Source organism: Sorex fumeus, unplaced genomic scaffold (assembly GCF_029834395.1).
Source record: "Sorex fumeus unplaced genomic scaffold, SorFum_2.1 ptg000044l, whole genome shotgun sequence".
NCBI classification, from domain to species: Eukaryota; Metazoa; Chordata; class Mammalia; order Eulipotyphla; family Soricidae; genus Sorex; species Sorex fumeus.
This window is the reverse complement of record NW_026606101.1, coordinates 50736651-50755096: the sequence shown is the minus strand read 5'-3', so window position 1 is coordinate 50755096 and position 18446 is coordinate 50736651.

The window sequence follows — 18446 nt, the reverse complement described above, 5'->3', positions numbered from 1 at the left end:
AGACATAGGCCTTGGCCAGGAGGCAGAGCACTTGCAAAGCGTGTGTGGGACTCTGAGTTTGACCTCCAGCACCAAATGACCCTGCTTAGCCCCACTGGTGTAACCCTGACAGCCCCCGGAGCACTGCCATGGTGGCACCCACAGTCCTGGAGTACCACCAGGCCCCAAGCAACTCCCCATCACCTGGCCAAGTGCCAAACAGCCCGTTGTATTGCCAGGAAAAGCATCCCTGCGAGTAGGTCCTAGGACCCTAGAAATTCAACATGGCCCTTAGAGAAATACTGTAAACTAACAAATAAAATATGCATGGAAGGGCAAACATTTAATTATTTCAATTCTTGTTTGGTTTGGTTTTGACTCACACACAGCAGTACTCAGGGATTACTCCTGGCTTGATACTCGGTGCCAGGTGGTCCCCCAATCACTTCAGGTTATACAGTCTGGAGGCTCCAGAGAACTTCTAGGTATGACCTTGGAGACTCCTGAGCACTGCTGGGGTGACCCTGGCGATCCCTGGCACCCAGTATCCTTGGCCTCTCATGCTGAACCACTAGCTGCATTGGGCAAGAATTCCTGAAGGGTCCCTGGAACCTTGAATACAGTTTGAGAAACCTCTACCTGATCCCCACACACACATACACCCCCCCCCCCCAAAAAAAAGATTGGAGCCAGAGACATAGCTCAACAGGGTGAACTCATGCTTTGCATGCAGAAGACCTGGGTTTGATCTCTGGTACCTCACAGTTCCCTGAGCATTGCCACATATGCCAAAGCAAAACAGAACATTGACCCTAAGTACCTGGAGGGATGGCACAGGATCTTTGAACTCCCACTCTGTAAATCTAAGATCACAAGTTCAAATTCCCAGTGCCCCTCATGTGCCAAGCATGGTCTTGGTTTTTATTTTTTTTGCTTTTTTGGGGGGGTCACACCCAGCGATGCTCAGGGGTCACTCCTGGCTCTGCACCCAGGAATTACTCCTGGCGGTGCTTGGAGGACCATATGGGATGCCGGGTGGCCACATGCAAGGCAAACACCCTACCCACTGTGCTATCGCTCAGGCCCCAGCTGTTACTGTTTGAGCATGGCAGCTCTCCTACCTGTGATCCCCGGCACCAGAAGCAATTTCTGGCTGCCCCAGAGCTAGGTGTACACAAGCACCACACTAAGGCTGGCCATCCTCCATGAGCACCACCACTCCAAAGGTTGCAATCTCTGTGGCCAGGAAGCGTGGCTTCTGTCGAGCACATGTGTGAGCACTGAGGAGGAGTGACTCGGGCACCTCAACCAAGAACTGAGCTCATGGGCAAGCACTTCCATGAGCACTGAGGCCAGACATGTGAGCACCCCATAATATGTGACCCCTAGCAAGCATCACAGCCAGGTCCATGTGCAAACCCTGGTTATAACAACATCAATAACAGCAGAGGGAAAGGGGAGAGAGTCACTAAGAGCTAGAGAAATGAATAAAAGATTGACCTTGAAAAGAAGATGTGGGGGCCAGAGTGATAGTGCAGTGGGTAGGGCATTTGCCTTGCACATGGCCAACCTGGGTTCAATCCCTGGCATCCCAGATGGTCTCCCAAGTACTGCCAGGAGTAATTCCTGAGCATTGCTGGGTGTGACCCAGAAAGAAAAAAAAATGTGGAGAGCTTTTCAGAAATATATCAGCAAAGACTAGGGGCTCAGTAAGAGCTTGCTTGTTTGGGGGCCAGGAAACACTCCAGACTAGAAATGTGAGTCAGTGTGGCTGCAGGGACCAGAGAGATAACACAGCGGGTAGGACACTTGCTCTGCACCTGGCCAGGATTCAACCCCCGACATCCCATACGGTCCCCTGAGCACCACCAGGAGTCATTCTAAAGTGCAGAGCCAGGACTAGCCCCTGAGCATCACTGGGTGTGACCCAAAAAACGAAACAAACAGACTGAAAGAAGAGTGTGGCTTATAGCACAGGAAGGGAATTTCTGGCTAGACTTGGCAAATTAAACATACGCATTTGATACTGATCCGAACATGACAGCAAAGTAATAAAATGTCAACCCACCAGCGAAGAGGCAGTCGCTGATGGAAGATGTCGAAGCTGCTGGGAGGTGACTGGAAGTTAGATGAGCTTTAACAGACAGGAAAGACAAGAAGGCTGCCCGAGGGCCTGGGAAGAGGCAGAAAAGCTTTCAAGGAAACCAGTTTGGTATGGAAACCAAGAAGCAAAAGGAAAGTTTAGAAAACAGTGATAGCCAGTAACTCTGATGCTGATGGGGTCAAGTTGGGCCATGACAACAAGATGAGCTGAAAGTCGTGTTTGTTTTTCCCTGAAACTTTTCCTCTGTCCCTTGTAGCCAGAAGACTTTCTCTGCCCTGCCCAGCATACAACCGGCTTCTGCGAATAAGCTGCTGGAGACTCGATTTGGGAAAGATCCCAGCCAAAGCCAGAGAGATGACACAGCAGGGAAGGTGTTTACCTAGCATGCTGCCAACTCTGGTTCCATCTGCAGTGCCACATACTGTCCCCAGCACCGTCAGGGGTCACCCCTGAGCACAGGCCCAGGAATAGTCTCTGAGCACTGCGGGATATGGCCCATGCACCATCCCCATGCCCACCATATACCAGGCAAAGCAGATGAAAAAGTTAAGGCAGCAGACTGAAAAATATGGCTTACATGCTCTCACCCTCCTGAGCAATGTGAGGTCCCCACCGCTTCCCCAGTGGGTTTCTAAATGCTGTAAGCCAGGTGTAAAAAAAAAGTAAAGGCCCTCCCGTTGATCATCGATTTGCTCGAGCGGGCCCAGTAACGTCTCCATTGAGACTTTGTTGTTACTGTGTCTAGCATATCGAATACTCTTGGTAGCTTGCCGGGCTCTCCGAGAGGGGCGGAGGAATCGAACTCGGGTCGGCCATGTTGGCTGCGTGCAAGGCAGACGCCCTACCCGCTGTGCTATAGCTACCAGGTGTATACTTTTAAAAAAAAGAGGTGGGGGAAATTTCTGCTCAGGAAATCAAATGACTCTAGAGAAGGACATGGGTGAGGAGACCCCAGGAAAAATCCACTTACTACCAGATACCCCTTGGGGGATGGTGTGCGGGACCCCTCAGCCAGCCCTCCCCCGAGAGGTTCAGTGAGCTCTGAAGTGCTTCATTGTTACACTGGAAAAAAATAGAAGATCTGGATCAAGAGACAGAGAGAAAAGAGATAGATGAATGGACAGATTCCGGGGAAACAGACAACTGGAAAGGGAAAAAATCGTAACAACACAATCAATATCCCCAGAGAGGAAATAGTTATACCCAAGAAACAAGAGTCGGCAGCTATGGAAGAATCAAGAAAATAACTTTCAGGAAAAAATAAAGGGCTTGTCAAAATTAAAATAGCTAATTTTTTAAAATTGTACAGCATGGAAGAAAAAAAAAGATGGCTATATTCACGTAAAACAGTTTTTATTTTTTCACATGGTAGTTGTGTGTTTTTTAAAAATATTTTTACTTGGCCACTGTGAATCACAGACTTTTTCATGATTGGGTTTCAGGCATACAATGTTCCAGCACCAGTCCCTTCCCAGTGCCCACTTGTTTTGTTGTTTAATTTTAGGTACTGTGGTTGACAGTACTGTTACTGATAGGGGCTCATGCATAACGTTTTCCCCAAAAGGCCAATACATGAAAGCACTTTTCCTGAAGTCTCCATACTAGAACAATGGAATTCCTGTCAAAGGAGTCTGAGGAGTAATTGCCAAAGAAGTAATTAAAAAAAAATTTCCAGGAAAACAAACCAAAAAAATAGTATTAAGGCGATGCTATCATTGTAGTATTTCAGACATCAGAAATAAAATAATATATTGCCATGTATTATTAGGAAAATGTAAATCAAAACAGTGTGATCTCATCACACTCCAGTGAACATGTCATATATCAAAAAGACGAATCAACCAGTGTTGGCAGGGATAGGATAAAAAAAGAAATTCTCATCCACTGTTGGTGGGAATGTCATCTGGTTCAGACTCTATAAAAAGCAATATGGAGATTTCTCAAGAAAATAAGAGTAGGAGCTGGAGCAATAGCACAGCGGGTAGGGTGTTTGCACGCGGCTCACCTGGGTTCGATTCCCAGCATCCCATATGGTCCCCCGAGCACCGCCAGGAGTAATTCCTGGGCACATAAGCCAGGAGTAACCCCTGTGCATCGCCGGGTGTGACCCAAAAAGAAAAGAAAAATTTTTTAAAAAAGAAAATAAGAATACAACTCCAATACAACCCAGCAATTTGGGATCTACCTCCAAAACACAAAACATTTATTTGAAAAGATACACACATGTATGTTCACTGCAGTGCTTAGTACAATAGCAAATGTATAGAAAGAACCCAAATGTACAATGACATATGAATGGATGAAGAAAATATACGCACTGTAGTTCATATACACTATGGAATACTATGTAACTGTAAAAAGGACACGATTGTGGAGTTGGACACAACTTGCATGGAATTAGAGGATATTGTGTTAAGTGAAGTAAGCCAGAGGAATAAGGACAGATACTGGATGATCTCACTCATCTCTGGTATATAAAGAGATAAAATAAGGAAATAGCATTAAATAATGACAACCCCTTGGCCTTGAATTTCCTTTCAGAGGAGGGAAGAGTATGGAATTATGAGAACCAGAGTAGAGGTGACAGAAGGCTAGTTGCAGAGGATTGTGGGTACAGTGATTTTGTACATCAATACAAAAAACTTGAACATGATTATAATCGTGTTACCTAAAGTATAATTTTAGAAAGATGGGGAGAGAAAACTCCCCCCACCAAACTTCTAAAGAGAAAAATTACACCACACACAAAGGATTGAGGCTCAGCATCAGACTCCTCAAAAGTAATGTTGGAAAGGGCATGAAGACTCTCAGTTGGGAGATAAAAATGTGACAAACTGGTCTGTGATGATGGTTATACAGTTTAATAAATCTAATAAAAATCATCAAATTGTACACTTGAATTTTTATAAATTGAATATACCTCAAAATGTTAAAAAAATCGAATTCATAAAAATAAACAGTGAAGTTAATATATAAAGCATTTCCATACGCTGTAGCACTGTCCTCCCGTTGTTCATCGATATTTGCTTGAGCGGGCCCAGTAATGTCTCCATCATGAGACTTGTTGTTACTGTGTTTGGCATATCGAATACGACACGGGTAGCTTGCCAGGCTTTGCCGTGCAGGTGAGATACTCTCGGTAGCTTGCCGGGCTCTCACAAATTATATAAAAATAATAAATATTAATATTTATTAAAGTAAATACATATTTACTAATTTAATAAATATTAATAATATTTATTAAAGTGGTATCAGGGACTGAACATGGGAACAGCCACTTGCAAGGCAAGTGCCTACCCACCATTCTATCACTCTGGCCCCGAGCAATAGCACAGCAGGTAGGGCGTTTGCCTTGCACGCAGCCAACATGGCTGACTCGTGTTCGATTCCTCCACCCCTCTCGGAGAGCCCGGCAAGCTACCGAGAGTATCTCGCCCGCACAGCAGAGCCTGGTAAGCTACCGTAATGTATTTGATATGCCAAACACAGTAACAACAAAGTCTCACAATGGAGATGTTACTGGGCCCACTCGAGAAAATCGATGAACAACGGGAGGACAGTGTTTGTTTGTGTTTGTTATTAAAGTAAATAAATATTTTAGTAATTATTAAACACAAGATTCAAGTAAGTTACTCTATAAAGTAAAACAAAGCAAACAAAATCTATACTTGAATATAATAAAGAAGCTTGAATATAATAGAGCCTTTTTTTTTTCACACTTAATCTACACTGCTTGCTTCAACCCGCACGACCCTTGCAGGGGGGCGTCTTTATTTCCATTTCACACGGTAGCAGGAGGTAGAGGCAACTTGGGAGGTGAGGAAGAAGCCAGAGGCTGGGACTCATCGCCAGCCGCAGATCTGGGTCTCACCGTGCCCAGTCTCATGGGGCAGGGAAGGCCACTCTGGGCACTGCCAGTCCCCTCCAGAAAGCGTTGCTGGAGACACTGCATTGAGAGGCTCAACCCGCAGCCTGTGTGGTGCTCATCAACTCTCCGGGCAAAACCCATCACCTAATAGAGCCATTTCTTCCAAACTTATAAGGGAAAAAAATATTGTTTTGTATCTAGAATTCTCTATCCAGGTACACTGTCAATAAAACATATACAAACTCATTTTCGTATATTCCATATTTTGGAAACTTATCTCTAATATATTCATTCTCATAAAACTGCTAAAGGATGTAATGGGGAAGTAAATTGAGAAAAGAACATTTGGGGCCCAAATAAGAGGGACAGTCTAATACAGAGAAAGACTAAAGCACTTTCCAGAAAGATCCATAAAGAGCCCCGTGGATGAAAGTTGTGCAACAAACTAGGAAAGCAGCCCAGACTTGAGGTGCGGGGGGAGGGGGAACAGGCTTCAGGAGTGATGTTTCCAGGAAAATAACGAAACATATGCACGGGTAACCTGATTTATCTGACTACAGTGAGAAATTTCCAACTTACGATGGAGAGTGGGGGTTAATCAGTGATAAGTACACAGGAAACAGCAGAGAGAGAGAAAAGAGAAGTCATTATTAACTTTGGGGAGAAAATGCCTTTTTAAAAAGATGTAATCACAGTTTATGTGACTCAGCTGTGAGCAATATTTACATAGTGATAATGTAAATACTGAATGTTGATATAATGAAAAAACATGCTTCAACAATATTGAAAGAATGTATGTGTATGTGTTGTGTGTGTGTGTGTGTTTAGGGAAAAGAACTGTATGAAAGAAAAATATTCCCTCTCCCATGGTCGTTTTCTTAGTTTGGGTTCCCCCAGAGGCTCGTCCTGACCCATGAACCTGTCCACGGATATTGATTTGAGAAGTGAGAGAGACACTCAGGGAAACGAAAAGTGATGTAGGGAAGTTTATGCCGCCAGTGAAGAACGTGGGATTAAGCTAAACACCTGTGTGCGCCGGTGGGCACTCACCACTGGGGAACGAGGCAAAACACACGCTCAGAATCGAGCCCCCTGAAGGGAAGTTGCCGAGTATTTATATACACTCCAACTGCTCAGGGTCCCTAGCTGAGAACCACTGGGGCGGTATTCACTCCCTTTAGTGTCTGGAAAGCAGACTTGTCACTTGAAAGGGAGAACCCCACCACCTTCACTACAGAATGTGGACCTTGGCAGTGGGAAAGGAAGAGAGGACAGCATGGGAAGGTCTCCCTCCTATCCATGTGCTAAACGGGCCCGTCCCTGCTTAGCTTCCAAGATCAGAGGAGACCAGGCGCTCTGGCTGTATGGTCATAGACAAGCACAGAAAGGCGTTTCTCAACCTCTTCCTGACTGCAGCCTCCTTTCCCCCTTGTTTCCTTCTGGTGACAAGTGACTCCCCAGTCCTACTGGTGAGCCCTTGGTCTCATGTCATGCCCTCCCCCAGCCCTATTTATCACTGTATCACTGTCATCCTATTGTTCATCGATTTCCTCAAGCAGGCCCCAGTAACGTCTCCTTTGTCCTAGCCCTGAGGTTTTAGAAAATGCCACATTTGAGGCTCTTTCAGAATCAGGAGGATGAGACCCATCATTGTTACTGGTTTTTGGCATATTGAATACGCCATGGGGAGTTTGCCAGACTATGCCATGTGGGCAGGATACTTTAGGTAGCCTGCCAGGTTCTCCAGAGTAAGAACTAGATAATAGGATGACGCAGCCGCAAATGTGGCCGCATGCTTCTGGGAGCTGTGTTTTATAGTCTCTGGGTCTTGGCCATTGATGGGATTACACGGCACTGGAGGCAGTTGGTGGGTATAACACCTACATACTGGAAGATAGGGAATCTGGGTGGAGGAGGCCCAGTCCCAATCCGAGTAGGCTTGGAGATCTACACCCGGGTCCCGCACACCTGGGTTCCTCTGCAGGTTCCTTCATGCGTGAGGTTCGTCTGAACATGTGGAAGGTGGTCATAAGCATGGCTGTGACTGGAACCAGAGGTCTTCAGCTGCCGAGGCTTTGTTTGGGGTGGGGAGGGAAACTCAACCCACCCTCCTCCAAGATGCCCTGCTCAGGACAGCCAGGCGTGGAGGGAGGAGACTCTGTGCTGTTCTCTTCCGGGAGCTATTTATGCCTATTTATGTGAGTCTCACTTGTGGTTCCCTGAAAGTATCTTGGGGGCCCACAGGAGGGCCACATGGCAGCAGGTTGAGAAATTCTGGTCCAGGGGATACAGTGGAAAAAGAATCTGTATCTGAGATAGATGTCAATAGATAATGTCTACAATGGAAAAATCTAAATTATAGTGGAAGCATTTAACCTTTTTTAGAAAAAAGGAGGTGCATACTTGGATACACAGCAAAAACAAACAAACCAAACTTTAAAAGCAATGACCTCCCTGAAGTAGGAATCTGAAGTGGGAAGGAAAAAGAAAACGAGTAGCTAGTCATTTGTTTTTCATTATATACTGAGTAGAACGATTTGACCTTTGATTGTTTGTTTTGGGGGCCACACCCAGTGATGCTCATGGCTTACTCCTGGCTCTGCACTCAGGGGTCACTCCTGGTGGGCTCAGGGCACTATATGGGATGCCAGGGATTGAACCCAAATTGGCTGCATACAGGGCTGCCCTGCCTGCTGTATATGTGTAAAAGTCACTGCTCCAGCCCATGACTTTTGAAAACATGGTATTAGTCTAATATGAAAGTGTAAATGACTTTTCCCGCCTAATGAACACAACAATGTGAAGGAAAATGGAAATATGATCTTAAAGGGGGACAATGGGCCGCACAAGCACAGACTTCATCCTGTCTTGAGTTCAGAACGGATCCATGTCCATTGGGTTTCCCAACGCATCAGATGAGATCAGGAAACCATCATGGTGCGCTTACCTAGGGGTGCTCCGCCATATTGGACGGCTCCCTGTGTTCTGGGGGGAGTGGCAGGGGGGTGGTTCTACCCCTTACAGGCACTGAGAGCAGGTGGGGCGGAGAGTGTGCCAATGTCTCTTTGACCCACATTGGCAGGCTGAGGTGGAATTCTATGAGGAGATGAATACTGGGGGAGGTGTTCATTGGGTTCAGGAGAGCCTCAGCAATTTTCTGGGATTTGTGCCCAATTGGATCATAGTGGATGGTCTAGAAATCAGTTAATGGGCATAAGGTGAGACGATCAAGCGAAGGAATTGAGAAGCAGAATCATGACACATTTGCAGGACGGTGTGAGTTGATAAGGAGGGTTCCTGATAAGAAGTGTGAGGTCAGGGGTCAGGTTTCAAAGCAGTGGCCCACACTCTCCGGACTGCTGGGCTGTCCTGAGGGAAGGTGAGATGCTCTTGCCTTGACCCTGCCCCTCTCTTCCAGAGGAGTCAGTGAACCTCGCTTGTTACTCACTCGTCACTTCTAACCCTGGGCTAATTCTTTATTTCCCTGCACTTAATTCTCACATCAGCCAACTGAAAGTGCTAGTGCTGTTTCACAGGCTTGGGAAGCAGAAATGATTCCAGACCGCTTGGTAAAAAGTCATTTTACATCGGAATCCTTCAAGTCTGCCCCATCTTTGCTCCCACCTGACCGAGACATCTTCCATCTTCCTGCCCCCCCACCCCACCCCGCTGCCCCCAGAGTTCCCTCCACCAACTAAGGGAGGTTGGCCCCAAGGCCCTCTCCCAGGCTATGGCCTGAATCCATTTCAATTGCTTGGGCCCATCCTGTATAGGCTGTTAAATATTTTGACATCCACCCTTGCTAATAATACCTTCCTTGCCTACCTGACAGCGACCTGGCAAAGATCAAATGAAATAACAGATGTGAAAGGCCTTTGCAAAGGCTCCAAGTACTGTCATATAGTGGGTAAAATATTGTTTTAACATCAAAATGCAAAAGCAGTGCTGTAGAGAGACTCGGTCACAGAGGGCACGGACACAGAGCTGTGATGAATTGCAGGGCTGGAGACAGACCAAGGGGGAGGGGAGAGAAGGGGAGAGGAGAGGCTGAAACCAGGCTAATGGCGCAGCCTCCATCCCGATTTTACTGATTTTACTGAGATGTCGTTTGCAGGAACCAGCGGATGTGTGCTCTGATGCCCCACCCAGCCTCGAAGCCAAATTCTGCTTGGACCATATGCTGAATGTTTGCCTTTGCTTCTCTTGCTGTTTGTTTGTGTCTGCATGGAAGTGGGGGGGAGGGAGGGAGGGAGGGAGGGAGGGAGGGAGGGAGAGTTGGGGCTGTGAAGAAACAGGGGCCATAAGTCCTTATGCACAGAGCCTTGTTGGTGTAGCTTGAAATGGCCCATCCTTGATAAAACCACCCACTATAGTAGACTGGGGTTTTTTGGGGGGGTGGGGGGAGAAGGGGGTACGTTATGCTACTTCTAAATATCTGGCATTCCCAGAGCCAAACTTCACATATGGGATCTTCCTAGACTATCAATCCCAGTAATCCTCTACTCTCCCTGGGACCTCTACCATCTTCAAACACATGCGAACACCTTTCTTCACTCAGTGCTCACAGCCACCCTGTAAATTAGGTCATCTCATTCCCCAATTTATTGTGGAGGAAACTGAGGCCCAGAGCAGCTAAGAGATTCGCCAGTGAGATGGCAAATTCCTCGCTTGGACCTCACTTTGTGATTGTGTTCTTCTCCGTGTGTGTGTGTGTGTGTGTGTGTGTGTGTGTGTTGGGGGGGCGGGGGGTGGGAAGTGTGAAGGCTGGAGTCTCTGCAACAGTGCCTAGGGGTACTCGGGACGCCATCAGTGATTCTCAAACTACCAGCGAGACCGGTGGTTCAGTGCAAGGGTCTGCGAATGTGGTACTAAGCGGGGCTCTGCAGTGTTGGGAATACCCCAGTCATCCCCGTGGTGCTGGGGGCTTCCAATTGCCCCACTGGGCAATGCTTGGGGACCGTGGGGTGCTGGGAATCCATTCTGCCTCTGTGGCATGCCAGGCCTGTGTTGTCTTCCAGTCTTCATGCTTGTTTTCTTCTTCACTAAATAGTAAAAGAAGTTGCTGAGGAGAAGGCAGGCAATGTGTGAAAAGAAACCATTTTTTTCATTAGGGTCTTTGGACTCCAAGTCCAGTGCTCAGCACATCGGCATGGCCTACCCCTTTCCACAGCCAGCCCCTGGGAAAGACTCTGCTGCTTCAGCAAGAGAGGAATTCTCCAGAATCTGCACCCCAACACTACCTCCATCGCTCTCCCATCCACCCTGTCTTGGGCTCACCATCGTCTGTTTATTATTAACGTTTAAGGACTCTTGACTGCCTTTGGGATGAAGTCGAAAGTCCCAGCATGACCTCCAGCCTTGACCTGAGCCTCCACCCAAGGGCTGAACACATGAGTGGCCACAGGCGTCAGGGAGAAGAGGAATAGGGCCGTGGGTTCTGGTAGGAGCCAACAGGTGATGGGGACCCATGTCCATGTTGGACCACCGAGGCAGCAGCTTCTTTGGCTCCCAAAGGTGCCCATAGTGGGTTCTCTCCTGGGCTTTCTGGGATTAGCTTCTTATTTTGTTTAAGAAATGGGAGAAGTCCAGAGTTTTATATGAAATAACATGTTTTTTAAACTCTGGAACAGTGGGCAAACATAATGTAGACAATTCATTGTATGTAGATTATGTATGTATATAACCACATGCAATGCCACCATGCCTTTTCTTGGTTTTGGCTATACTCAGCTCCTCACTCTGTGCTCAGGGATCGTTCCTGGTGATGCTTTGGATGGTGGTGGTTGGTGGGCATGGTGGGGGGGAGTTATCTGGTGCCAGGTATCAAGCCTCAGTTGGCTATGTACAAGGTAAGTGCCTATGGGCTGTTCTTTCTCTCTGGCCTCACCATGTACATTATATATAAATATTGGGGCTGGAGAGACAGTGTAGTGGGCAAGGTGCTTGCTTGCATGCAGCGGACCTGGGTTCAATCCCAGTCATCCCATACCTGCCCCCCCCCCACCATCACTGAGCACAAAGCAAGAGTAAGTCCTGAGCACCAATGAGAGTGGCCCAGATAACCCACAGTTCACAGAGCATTGATGGATTCACGTTCTCTGCTGAATTGGAGGGCGCAGAGCTGGATGGTGGTCTCGGTCTTGAGTAACCTGGCCCACTCGTTACTCCAAAATGTGCCCTCTAGAGACCACCTCACTGTCCACGCTGCCCCTCCCCCCGGCTACAGTGCCTTTGTCACCCCAAGTTGTCTTTCAAGACCTAGGAAACTGCCATCATCTCTCTGATTATCCCTGATCCCTCTGCCCCCTACCTCAACTCCGCGCAGAATCAAGCACCCCCACATTTGCTTCACTCACCGTCCATGCGCGCCTGACGCCATTTCCCCATGGGGGTCATCCCTGAGCCAGGGAGGGGGACGTGATGGGGTCTGACTTGGCTGGACTGCCTAGTTTCCAGCCTGATGCCTCCCTGGGGAGTTAGGACTCCCTGGATAGTCAGCCGCCTCAGGGAGGAGTAAATGCGCCTGTCAAGATCCCCTATGGCTTGTACCATACTAGGCATTTGCCTGTATTTTAGCCATTTAGAGAGAATTTATTTACCCTTTAGCCCCCGCTGTGCTATCACTCCAGCACAGCAGAAGTGTGTTTGCCTTATACACGGCCGGTCAGGCCCGCCCGAGTTCGATTCCTCCGCCCCTCTCAGAGATCCCCGCAAGCTACCGAGATTATCTTGCCCGCATGGCAAAGTCTGGCAAGCTCCTCGTGACGTATTCGATATGCCAAACACAGTAACAACAAGTCTCACAATGATGGAGACGTTACTGGGCCTGCTCGAGCAAATCGATGAACAACGGGAGGACGGTACTACAGTGCTATTTACCCTTGCTGAGCATCTGTGGTGTGCCAGAGTATTTTGGGGGGGATGGGGGTGTAGGAAGGGAAGGGGGACAGTTGACTTTCATTTCCATGCTCCCTGTAGAAAGTAAAGAGATTGATGTTATGACTTTAAGTCACTGTTACTATTTTACATTTTATCGTTATATTATGTGAGCTGGAGTGATAGCATAGCAGGTAGAACGTTTGCCTTGCACGTGGCCGACCAGACTCAATTCCTCCATCCCTCTCGGAGAGCCCAGCAAGCTCCCCGTGGCGTAGTCGATATGCTAACAACAGTAACAAGTCTCACATTGGAGACTTTACTGGTGCCCGCTTGAGCAAATCGATGAACAACAGGAGGACAGTGCTACAGTGCTATTATATTTTATAATATGTATTGTTGTTGTTGTTGTTGTTGACAGTGCTCAGGGCTTACTTCTGGCTCTGCACTCAAATATCACTCCTGGCGGGGCTCTGCTGGAGACTGAAGCCTGGTTGGCCATGTGCAAGGCGAGAGCGCTACCCTCTATACTACCTCTCTGGCCCCTGGTGGTGACTGCAAGAGACTGAGTGTAGGAGGCTCAGCCTTACTTCCTCCCTTTTCCCAGAGCCGACCAGCCTGCAGGGCCCTTGCATCGTGCTACTCCCTGAAGCCAAGGTTCTAGAAAGAGCAGCAGTGCCCATCCCCCGTCAGCTCAGCACCAGGGAGTGACCTTGGGCACCGCTCACGTAAGCTCACAGTGTCGAGAGAAAGGCTCGGGGCTGTGTCTTCGTGGTGCCCAAGGCCAGCTGAGTGTCTTGGTGGTATTTACTGGTTTCTCCCAACTGCTCCTGTTTTGTGGGGCACCAAGGTGCATCCCATTCGGCTCCTAGTAGCTTCCGGTGGTCTGGTGTGTGGCTGGGTCCCGGGCGGGGAAGGCATTTTCTGAGATAGTGTGTGGTCTGTAGTTTGTTTGCTTTGGGGGGTCACACCCAGTGATGCTCAGGACTTAGTCCTGGCTCTGCACTCAGATACCTGGTGGTTTCCGGGGGGCCCTGTGGAATGCTGGGGATTGAACACAGGTTGGCCATGTGCAAAGCAAACATCCTTCTTGCTGCATTGTGACTCTGGCCCTGAGATAGTGTGGTCTGGAGTGTGGAGTGGGCGGCTTGAATCTAAGGGAGGGATGAACCAGTTCTGTCCCTTTGCTGAGCCAGATTCAGGCAAGTCCTTCTTCACTCAACTTTATCCTCTGCCATCAGGGCTTATTGGGGGCCCCGATCTATTACTAAGGGCTTCTGCACCTCGCGTCTTTACCTGACAAAGGTTCTCCCGAGGCTCCCTCCTCCCACCCCCGCCCCTGCTCAGCCCACAGCCAACCCCTTCCCCCTCATCCCATCAGACACCCGCTCCCCTTCTCCTTGCCACCCATGATCTGAGCTGCTGGCAAATGCATCCGGGTTCCCCCGCACACATCTGGGGGCTGGCCACGCCTCCCCTCCTCGAAGCCCCCCGTCCCAGCGCATCTCCTCTCACCTCGGCCCTGCTGCGGGGTCCTCTGCGGTTCCCCGCTTCCCCTCTCCCCTCCTGTCCCACGTGCTCAAGCCGGCGGCCAGATGGAGCTCATTAAAGCACACGTCAAACTGTGTCCCTCCCACTTCAAAATCCTTCAAAGGCATCCATGTCATTCAGAGTGAAAGCTGAAAATCCCGAGAGCGGCCTGCGCGGCCCTATCTGGCCCCCAGCTGCCTCACCGGAGCCCGTCTCCTGCTCGTCTCTGCCGAGCTTGTTCCCCAGCCTGGCCGGCATCCTCGTCTCGGGCCTGTGACCCCCTGGCCCTCAACGGCACTTGACCACTTTGCTTATCCCCTCAAGACAGCGCTCACGTGCCACTTTCTCCTAGGAGTGCTCTCATTTGTTACTTGTTTTTTTTTTGTTTGTTTGTTTTGTTTTTTTTTTCTTTTTGGGTCACACCCAGCGATGCTCAGGGGTTATTCCTGGCGCATGCACTCAGGAATCACTCCTGGCGGTGCTCAGGGGACCATATGGGATGCCGGGAATCGAATCCGGGTTGGCCACATGCAAGGCAAACACCCTACCCGCTGTGCTATTGCTCTAGCCTCTCACTTGTTACTTTTCTCTTGGTTCTTTTGGATGGTTTGGGGTGGGGGCACCCTCAGTGGTTCTCGAGAGCTATTCCTGGATCAGTGCTCAGGGGTGCTGAGCTCATGGCGGGTGGCGGGTAGTGTGGTGTCAGGGATTGAATCTGGGACTCCCTCATGCCGAGCAAGCCCTCCAGTCCATTGAGCCATTTCCCAGGCTCCTCTTGACTCCGTTCCCTCCATGAGAATGCTGGCATCATCTGTAGGGCCGGCAGAGAAGGTTCTTGGGTCAGATCCCCAGTGGTGGAACTGGGGCAGGCTTGGCGTGAGAGAGTCCCAGGCTGGGAAGACACAAATTGCATCTGGTCTCTTTTCCTGCTTTGCATGGAGATGCTGTGTAAGTTAGTCGACCCCCAACTAGGACATGACTTCTCTCTTCTATAACTTTTCTCCCCTCCCCCCCCCGCCCCCCTTTCCTCCACCAGATGTAAACTCAAGGCAGGGCTTTTTTGTTTCAGTTTCGGGTTCATTTGTTTGTTTGTTTTTTTTTGAGTCGGAGAGGGTTACACCCATTGTTATGTAGGACACACTGGAGGTGCTTGGTGACCATCTGGGGTACCAGGGATTGAGCCAGGGTAAGCTGTGTGTAAGGCAAGTGCCCTACCTGGAGTATGATGCTTCCGCCCAAGGCAGGGCTTTGTGTCCGCTGTCACTTCATACCCCCAACTTTTATCAATAAGTCTGGCACACAGTAGGCACCCAGAAAATGCAGAATCAATGACTGTGATGACTGTCCAACAACTGTCAATGTCTTGATATAAAAGTCGACATACAAATCAAAGCTAGCCAGACCCTTATTGAATTCTTCACTCTTCCCTCCACTTAGGATTGGCCAGTGTCTGGCCGTCCATTACCATCTTGATCCCGTCCTCTCTGACCATTTTCTGCTGTGTCTAACAGTGTCTGGGGTTGTTGCCATCCAACACTGACTTCATTTCTTCTGCATTAATCACCCTGAGTTGTGCCAGCTCCACATCCCGCTGTCTAATGTTTCCTGCCATCCTGTCCCCGGGAGGGCGTCTGCAAGATGGGGCAGAGGCGATGGTGCAGCAGCCAAGAGCCAGCTGACCCTCCATCCCGCGCTCTCCACTCTCACAGCACCCGCAGATTCCTCGGACATCCCAGATCATGACCCCTTCCCTCCTGTCTCTTACAAACCTTTCCCCCCACTTTTGGCCCTGGCAGTTCTCAAGTCAAATGCCAGGGATTCATCCTCCCACAGAGACACCCCCACTTTCAGCCAACTTCCACGACCTGAGGATTAAGTCTCCAAAATATTTTTCTTTTGGTGGAAGGGAACTCCCAGGGGTGCTCAGGGGCTACTCCTGGCTCTGTGTTCAGGAGTGACGCCCCAAGCTCTATTTAGGGAAGCAGAGGCCATGCCAGGACTGAACCAGGGTCAGCTGCGTGCAAGGCAAGTGCCTTAACCCCTCTATAATCTCCCTTAGACTCCTTAGAACTTTTTCTGCCTTATTCACTATCCCAGTGGCCTTGCCACATTCCTAATCCCCTCCCCACTCCAATTCACCCCAAATTCACCCCCAATTCAGGGTGTACTTTCCTCAAAGAACTTCCGGCTTCACTCCTCTCCTGACAAGAATCCCTTGAGGGAACTTTAGGACAAGAGGACAAAGTCCCCCTCAGCCCTCACCGGGCAGGTCCTTGCTACCCTCCTGCCTTGCAGTCTATTTCTTCTTTTAGCTCTAAGTGCTGCACCAGTTTTATGCAGTGCAGCTTGAATAGAGGTCAAGGTCACTCCCAGTGGTGCTTGGGCCCAGTGGTGAGAGCTCTGTTGGGCAATGCTGGGGCCATGAGGTGCCAGGGACAGAAGCCAGGGTCTCATGCATACTGGGTGTCTATCATACTGCTGGCTCTGTCTACCTGTCCCCTCATCATTTCTTCCTGTTCATACCCTCACACTACTATAAAACTAAGCTTACAGATTATCCAAACGCACTACTACGTGAGCTCTTGATTCTGCACACAGGGCTGCCCTCACTTAGCTCCCAGACAACATTTATCATTTAATTGTGCCTGTGTGTGTGTGTGTGTGTGTATGTGTGTGCGTGCACGCGTGCCTGTGTGTGTGCTTGTGTGTGTGCCGGGGCTCGAGGACCTGACACATGCATGGTTACTGCTCAACCATCAAGTCACATGCCTGGCCCAGAAACTTGACATCTCATGTCTTGTCATTTTGTTAAGTGCAATGGCAGAAAAATCCTGCTTTCCTACTTTCTAGCTGTAGGAATTTGGCCTACTTTTCTAGACTGTCTGTGCCTCTGTTCCCCCTTCCGCAAAATGACAATAAGCACCAAATCTGGGCCCAGACATAGGTCAAGTGAAACAACACATGCTAAATAGGTACAAAGCCCAAGTTTGATCCCCAGCACTGCTCAGATCCGGGAACATTGCTGAGTTTTGCTGGGTGGTCCATATTTTAAAAAAGGAGGAGAAGAATAAAAATGAGGGGTGGGAAGTGGAAGGAGAAGGAGGAAGAGAAGGAGGAAGAGGAAGAGGAAGAGGAGGAGGAGGAAAAGGAGGAGGAGGAGGAGAAGGAGAAGAAGGAGAAGGAGAAGAAAAGAAGAAGAACAACAACAACAACAACAAGAACAAATAGACGAAGAAAAAGAAGAAAGAAAAGAAGAAGAAGAAGAAGGAAAAGAAGAAGAAGAAGAAGAAGAAGAAGAAGAAGAAGAAGAAGAAGAAGAAGAAGAAGAAGAAGAAGAAGAAGAAAAAGAAGAAGAAGGAGGAGGAGGAGGAAGACGAAGAGGAGGAGGAGGAGGAGGAGGAGAAGGAGAAGAGGAGGAGGAGGAGGAGGAGGAAAGGAGGATGATAAGGAGAGGAGGGGGAGGGGAGGGGAGGTGAAAGAGGAGGAGGAGGAGAAAGAGGAGAGGGGAGGCTGAAGAGAGTGGAGGAGGAGGAGGAGGACAGGTGGAGGAGAAGGGTGAGGAGGAGGAGGAGAGGCGGAGGAGCAGGAGGGGGAGAAGGAGACTGACCTCACTAGATTTTTCCCATAGGAGGGAGTTCATGGCAGGACCTTGGGCTGTGCCGGGAACACAGAAACCACTTAACACATGTTCGTTGAGGTTTCAGTTAATCCCTGCAGTCCGCTCAGAGCCCTTTGCTCCAAGCCTCTTCTCTAGCATTTCTGAATGTGTCCAAGTGCCTGCCACTCCCTGGTCACTCGTTCGTTCCCTGCATTCCCTCCCATTCACTAGTCTGTCCCTCACACCGGACTCCTGGGACTGGGCACTCCCTGGGGGCCAGTCTTAAAAGGTGGGCTCAGAAGATAGCCATGTCCCCTTCAGAGATGACACCAGTCAGTCCCACGGTCACAGCTCACTGGATGTGCCCAGTGGGCAGTCCGGGACCCCTCACCTCTGTCTCTGGGCACTGGACTCCTCCTGCTTTATCGGCCTCCCGCAGAGCAGACAGTCCCCATCACCATGCTTCTGTGATTAAACACGGACGGTGTCCT